Here is a 6969-nt window from a genome sequence, read left to right as displayed (position 1 = left end):
TGTTCTGGAAAATGCCTTCACTGGCTTTTTATTCAATGGACCACTCCTTTCCCCCTGCCCACTGTGTCAACAGCTACCCCCATGATCCATAACTGGGGCTTCTAAACGGTCTATGGTCCATCTATAATTAGAGTTATTACAAGGAATGAAGGAGGTGGTCGTAGCCTGCTCTCTTTCTGGAAGAAAAGTAACTTTCTGTGTAAGGTTTGAGCTGAAATGGATTTTCCCACTGAGAGGGGACTTGGCCACTGTGATACTTCATAGTAATTCTTTTAACTGTCCCACTCTTTGGAGGCTGATCCTGCATTATTCAGAGATGCTCTCAGCCTTCCTCTTCCCCTCTGACTGTGACCAGTGTTCTAATTGGCTCAAAAGTATTCATTCCACCATGTTGGTAAATCCTGAACTATATGCTGGGAATAGCAAGGTAATACACCAGTCACTGTTTTTGAGGAATTAAGTCTAGATACAAAAAATTTAAATTAACAATAATAAGTAAGAGTTGTTTTAATGGATAACAAGGACATTGGAATTCTAGGAAGTGTGTGCAAAGGCACAGGGGCATAAAAATATCTGGTGTGTTTAGGAAGATGCCTAAAGTGGCAGAAAGCTAGGGAAACTGGGAGAAGTGATGTCTGGAAAAGCCCAAGGTCAGACTGAGGCCAGGGTTTTGAATACCCTGTCAAGCTGCTTGTAGGTGAGAAAGAGCTCTGGGAGTTCCCAAGCAGAGTGACTTTGGCAAAAGGGTGCTTCAGAAAGATCCCTTTGGCAGCTGTTTGTGGGAAGGCCTGAAAGAGGGTAAGACCAGAGGCAGGGATGTCAGAGAGGGTGCTGTGAAAATGCCCACCCCAAAACAGCTATTTTCAGGAGGAGCATCACTACACAAGCTAGTTTCAAGGAAGGTCACTTTTCCAAAACAGGTTTGGATTCTCTCCTTTAGTCCCCTTCTTACGATCACTAAAGCCCCTGACGAGAAGAAATATAGAACCTAGTGGCTTTAGGGAGGGAGGGATAGATGGCAATCACAGTCTATGAAACTTCATGGAGGGTGATAGCTCCAACCTTTTCTCCTCCCTCCCATGTCTTATCAAGAAAGTGTCTCACCTCAGGAGCTCTTGACACTAGTTTCTTAATGAGGCCAGTGACACCTGATTGCACTGGCCGAGAAACTTTGGAAATGTTCTTACCATTAAGAGATTTTAATCGACCTCAGAAAATTCAATCACACTGACGTGGCCAACTGATTTTGCTCTTGACCTTGAGCAAACCTCTGTAATTTGTTTTGGCCTCAGTTTCTCCATCTGCAAATGGAAAAGGCCAAGTGAATCTAAGGCCTTTCATCCTTCCTTATCTAGGGGTCCTAAGCTCTAGCTTCTGGATTCACCCCCAACAGTGCCTGTGACTGATCAGCCACTGTGACTGGTCCTTTGGCATTATCTTACCACATTCTCAAAGTCAACCTTTGGCAAACCCACTGGCTGTGTTTGTGTTTGCTGATTCAAGAGAATACACTTGGTAGGCTCTGGAGAAACCGTGTACAGGAATTTTGTAAATGTGATGTGAGGATGAAGGTTGTGCTTTTACTCATCATTGGAAAAGAAAAGGAGGAATAGGGGTATATGTGGATTGTTGATTATGAGAACTTGGGCCAAGGGACTAGGTTTGGCTTCCACCACTTGGAAAAAATGGACTTTTATTCCTGGGTGTCCTGCATGTTAATTCTGGACTTTTATTCCGTAATAATTATTTGCATTTCAGTGGTTCCTAAATTCTCTGCTGAATTCCCATATCATTCCAGAATACTCTTTCTGGGTTCCAACTCAACTAAGACCCTCTCCAGGCCAGAATTCACTTGTGACTTTTGAGAAAGTGTTTCCTGTCTTCGGGTAACCTCCCCTTCTGCATCTTTCAGCTCCTTTAACTCAACAAGTCCCTGCCTGAAAGTAATCCTCTTTCCTGCCCAACTCGCTCTCCTTTATTCCCTGCTTCAGGAATGACACCGTTCTCCACCCAATCGCCAAGGCCAGAGACCTGGGAGTCATCTTGGACTCCTCCCTGACCCTCGAAGCTACTTCCATTAATCATCACATTCTGACTGTTGGCCCCTGAAATTTGTCTACTGTATACCCTGTTCTCTCCTACCCAGTGGCTCCCTACCCAAGTTTGGTTCTGACTCTCTTGATCTCCTTCTGGATAATCAAAATTACCTCCTATTATTTGGTTTCTCACCCACCAGTCTCCTCTTCTTTCAGGTTAACTTTCCTTCTGCTACTATAGTGATTTTTCTAAAACCTCGATCTGGCCACATCTCTCTCCTGCTTGAGATATTACGTGAAGTCTTCATGGCTTATAGAATAAAGTTCAAATTTTCTGGCCTTACATGTGAAGTCAGCCACAACAGAGACCATCTGATGTTTCCCGGATGCATTTTTTTTTTTTTTTTTTACGAAGCTCTTTGCTTTCCTTATCTTGATCCTGCTGCTTGGTTTGTCCATCCTCCCCATACTTTTCTATCTGACTCTGGTGACCTTCGATCCCTGTTGACCTCTCAAGCCTCATACCTTATCGTTCTCCCCCTACCTTCATGCAAGCCTTGCTGCTGGCATCCCGAGTGGTTACCTCATCCCCTGAACAGCCTACTGAGATGGCCATACCTATTTACTCTGAGGGCTTTGAGATGGCTGATGAGACCTTCTCTTGCATCTGATGAACGTGCGATGTGCTCCTCTGGGCTGGCCTTAAGCCATGCGGACAAGGGATGCAGATTCCTTATGTAAATGGAACTCCTCTTTTTTCTTTTCCCATGGACCCTTCATCTGTGCTCCCTGCTGCTACCTGTGAGTGGAAGGCCATCATGTGGTCAAGATTGAAAGAGGTCACATTCTAGGAATGTGGTGATTATAGCTAAAAGAGTTCTAGATATGATTGGAAGATGTGTTTTTCCACGTGTAGGCTATAAAATGTCAAGTGGTAAATTTGACATAACTGGAAAATGAACTAAGATTCCCATTTTCCTACATATTCTAGGTCAGGCTTGCATTTTTGGTCTTCATCAATGAAGCTTAGTAACAACTTTGAGTCATTGGAAGGTATTCATAGGTGGCACAATGGATGAGGCAGCATCGTGAGTAATGATGTAACCGGCATTAAAAATGTTATTAAGAAACCGCAAAGACACGAAGATCTATATTGTTTCCAAATGAGTATAGCATTCTGAAACGCCTTTGAGAGCAAATACAGCATTGATACTTATTTTTTCTCATGGTGATAAATAAAAAAACTAGCCAGAAATGGTGCATTTGGCAATAAAGAACACAAAGAGATGGTTTTTTGACATGAACAGGAAGATATGGTGCCTGCACCCTAAGAAAAATCTTCATGTGCACTATTGGACAGTAAACAAGTACATAATTACCTCTTCTCTACCCATTATTCTAAGTCTTCATTGATAAATTACTATGCCTCACATGGGCCCATGAATTTAGAATATATTTTTAAATTAAATTGATTATTTGTCAGGATCTCACAGAAACAATTTGCTTAGGGCCCCACACATCCTAGACAGCTCTGCTTTGGAGGATGACTTTATATATATATCTTGAAATGCCCCTGCTTCCCCAAAGGGAACATTATGCATGCCACATAGCCTATATTTTATGTTGGACTGTCTCAAAGAACTCTCCAAATCTGGTGGATGTCTGTCTGTCTGTTTTCAAGTGATGTAATAGCAGGAGTTCAGACAGACACAACTCTATTCACCAAAGAGAAAATTCAGCAAAAGCATGTCCCTAATGGACTGCCACAAAGGTACCCTGTTGTGCAGCTCTGTGAGAGTGAGTAGAATTATTTCCCTAATTTTAGTGATAAAGCTCACACTGTTAGTAAGGGATGAAATGGTGGAGTTCAAGGCCTTATGATTCTGAGCCCAGCATCCATGTTCCTTCCATTGTATAATCCCAGTATGGGTGGAGTGGAAAGCAATGTGACTCCATAGCGTCATCTCCGATGAGCTTGGGTTTTAAAAACACAAATACTAAGAAAGGGCACACAGCCAGACACCTGGGGAAATGGCCCATGTTTACAAGAACCGTGTCTGAAAGCTAAACTCAGTAGCAGCTAAGGCTTTGAAACAAACTCAAAATAAAAAGGAAGGTTTTTGTGGGGCTGTTTGGGGACAGATAGCAGAGAAGGAAAGGGAGTCCACAGCATGGAGATGATGGTACAGTGTTGACAGCTTTCAAAGAGAATTGTGAGAGCTGCTCAATTCATCAAGGTGAAAGCCCTTAATCTGGAAAGATTGAAACTCAAGATAGGAAAAAGGCGAAAGGCACACCTCACTGTTCTTAATTAATTCAGGTCTTCGATCCCACATGAATTGTAGCTCAGGGTCCTGAAAGGACTTGCAGAAGTCTTTATGAAGTCCCTGTCAGTCTTATTCGAAGAACTGTGAAGGGGAAGAGATACCAGAAGACTGGGGATGGGCACGTCTTATCTTGATTTTCGAAACCTGGGTTCTAGAAATTATAGGCTTAAGACCAGTCTCTGGCAATGAACCAGAAATGATTATTTAGATGGTGTAGGGGTTATGTGGATTAAGAAAAGGAAGTAGAAATCACTTTGGAGCCATCATAGGTTCATTAAGTACCAGTAATTCCAAAATATCATGCTTTCCCTTTTGAAAAGTAAGCTTTCTAGGTCAGTGCTGTGGATATTTGTTATTATGTTTAACTACCCACTGGAACAATTTGGGGGAATTCTCTCCTCTACGGATCTCGGCAAGATGTGAAACCTGTCATCCATAAAGAAATGTAGATGCCACATGCTCAATTTCCCAGTCTCCTTTGCAGCAAGAGCATTTGTAGATGCTCTAGTTTTGGATAGTCAGAGGCAGCCACCCATGACTTGAAGTTGGGCTTAAGGAATGTCAAGAAGAAGGGCTGGCAGGTGGAGAATCAACCCTGTTAGTTGAGTTTCCAGGGGCAGTGGTGGCTGCAACACTCATGGGAGAGTCCTGTGTCCATGCCAATGGGATTAGGGGAACAGTAGCAAGTAGTAATTCTGCCATATGATTTGGTGGGCTGTTCTTGGCTGCTTGATGAATGACCAGTCTTCATCCTCTCAGAGGCTTTGTGAGCTTCATAATAGCCTTTTAACAAATACTTTCTAAGCCTAAGTCAACCAGAGCCAGTTTTTCTTGCTTGCAACTAATAATAACACAGCTATATCTGGTGAGTCTAGGTAATGCCATAGACATTGTATCTTGATTGTAGCTGGCATTTGTTAAAGATTCCCATGTTAAAATTAATAACAAGATGAAGTATAGTGGTTTGCAAGATATTTAACTCAGGTGGATGAGATGTTTATGTCCCTCAATGTTTCGTAATTTATCCAAGCTGGTCTCCAAAGAGGTCTCTAGTGACAATCTATGACAGGAAGGATAATGGTCCTTCGAAGGTGTCCATGTCCTAATTCCCGGAGACTGTTAAGGTACATGGCAAAAGGGAATTAAAGTCGCAGGTGGAATTAAGGCTGCTAAGCAACTGTCCTCAAAGTAGGGAGCTTATTCTGGGTTATTCAGATGGGACCAATGTAATCACCTGGGTTGTTAACATCTCTAGTTTTGAATAGGGTGGAAAGAGCCCATGAGCCAAGGAATATGGGTGGCCTCTAGAAACGGGATAAAGCAAGAAAACAGATTCTCCCTTAGAGTTTCCAGAAGGAGGGCAACTCTGTCAACACCTTGATTTTAGCTTTAAAAGTGAGATACCTTTTAAAGGTTTTATCTATGGAGCTGTAGGATAATATTTTGTATTGTTTAAGCACTAAGTTTGTTACAGCAGCAACGAGAACTAATACACATTCCATAGGTCTCTTCAATTAGCCTCTTCTAGTGGAACATTTATTGATGATATGAATGAATAGTTTTCAAAGTAGACTGGACAGAATGCTAAGGCTTTAATGGGGTCTCTCAGGGGCTACCAAGAAGAGGTATAGGAAAGGGACAGGCAGAGGCAATGGAACTCTGCAACACCCACCCATGTTGCCACTAGAGCAATACTGCCTTTATCTGTTTTAAATATTGGGGTCCTAAGAAAAATGTTTGAGATCCATCACTAACGTCATAAATAAAGATAATGATTATAATAATGAGAGATAACATTTACTAAACATTTACATAGACCAGACACAATACTTAGCTCTTTATCTTATTTCATTCTTACAATAAATTAATCTTACAAGGTAGATATCATCTTTGCAGATGGGGAAACTGCGGATCAGAGAAATTAAGTCACTCAACCAAGGTCCCACAGCTTGTAAGGGGCAGAGAGGATATTTTAACTTGGACAGTCTGACTGTAGTGCCTATACCCTTAGGCAAGTGGATCAAATATTTGATTGGAAAAAGCTAGTTGGAACAATTCAGAATCCAAATGTATTTTTTATGACGAAAGATATTTACTTGGGAAAGAGGCAAAATCCTGCATTTGGGTTCAAAAACAATTACATCAAAACATGGGTAATTTGGATGTGGTTCCATAGTGTAGCAGTTAGCATGTCTGCTTTGCACGCAGAAAGTTCTGGGTTCACACCCCAGTGGAGCCACAGTCCATGGTCTATGGCCATGCCACCCTGAACAAGCCCGATGTCTGATCTCGGAAGCTAAGCAAGGTCGGGCCTGGTTAGTACTTGGATGGGAGACCACCTAGGAAGACCAGGTGGTGTAGGCAAAAAAAAAAAACATGGGTAATTCAAGGGAGTTAATCAGATTATTTGTGGGTTTGTTGCAGAGAGGTGTTTGCAGTAGGTGGAAAGTCACTGCATTCTGGGTATATTTCAAGTGTAAGATTCTGGGACCCTGTGAGAAGAAATCCTTTACACAACAGAACAGGCTGCCTTGTGATGTCGTGCGCTCTCTGTCATTGGTAGCAGTCAAGAAAAGACTGAGTTTGTGCTGGTGGGGAGTTGATGT

The 6969-nt window shown here is 42.2% G+C and overlaps 1 pseudogene; it reads left to right on the top strand.

The window, feature by feature from the left end:
• The first annotated feature begins 6611 nt into the window (after nt 1-6611).
• LOC112471247 lies at nt 6612-6727 on the top strand (annotated as a pseudogene).
• Nucleotides 6728-6969: the final 242 nt, after the last annotated feature.

The sequence above is a fragment of the Pteropus alecto genome, unplaced genomic scaffold, assembly GCF_000325575.1.
Source record: "Pteropus alecto unplaced genomic scaffold, ASM32557v1 scaffold45, whole genome shotgun sequence".
Taxonomy (NCBI): Eukaryota; Metazoa; Chordata; class Mammalia; order Chiroptera; family Pteropodidae; genus Pteropus; species Pteropus alecto.
The sequence above is the reverse complement of the archived record's forward strand: the minus strand, read 5'-3'. Positions and strand labels throughout refer to the sequence as shown.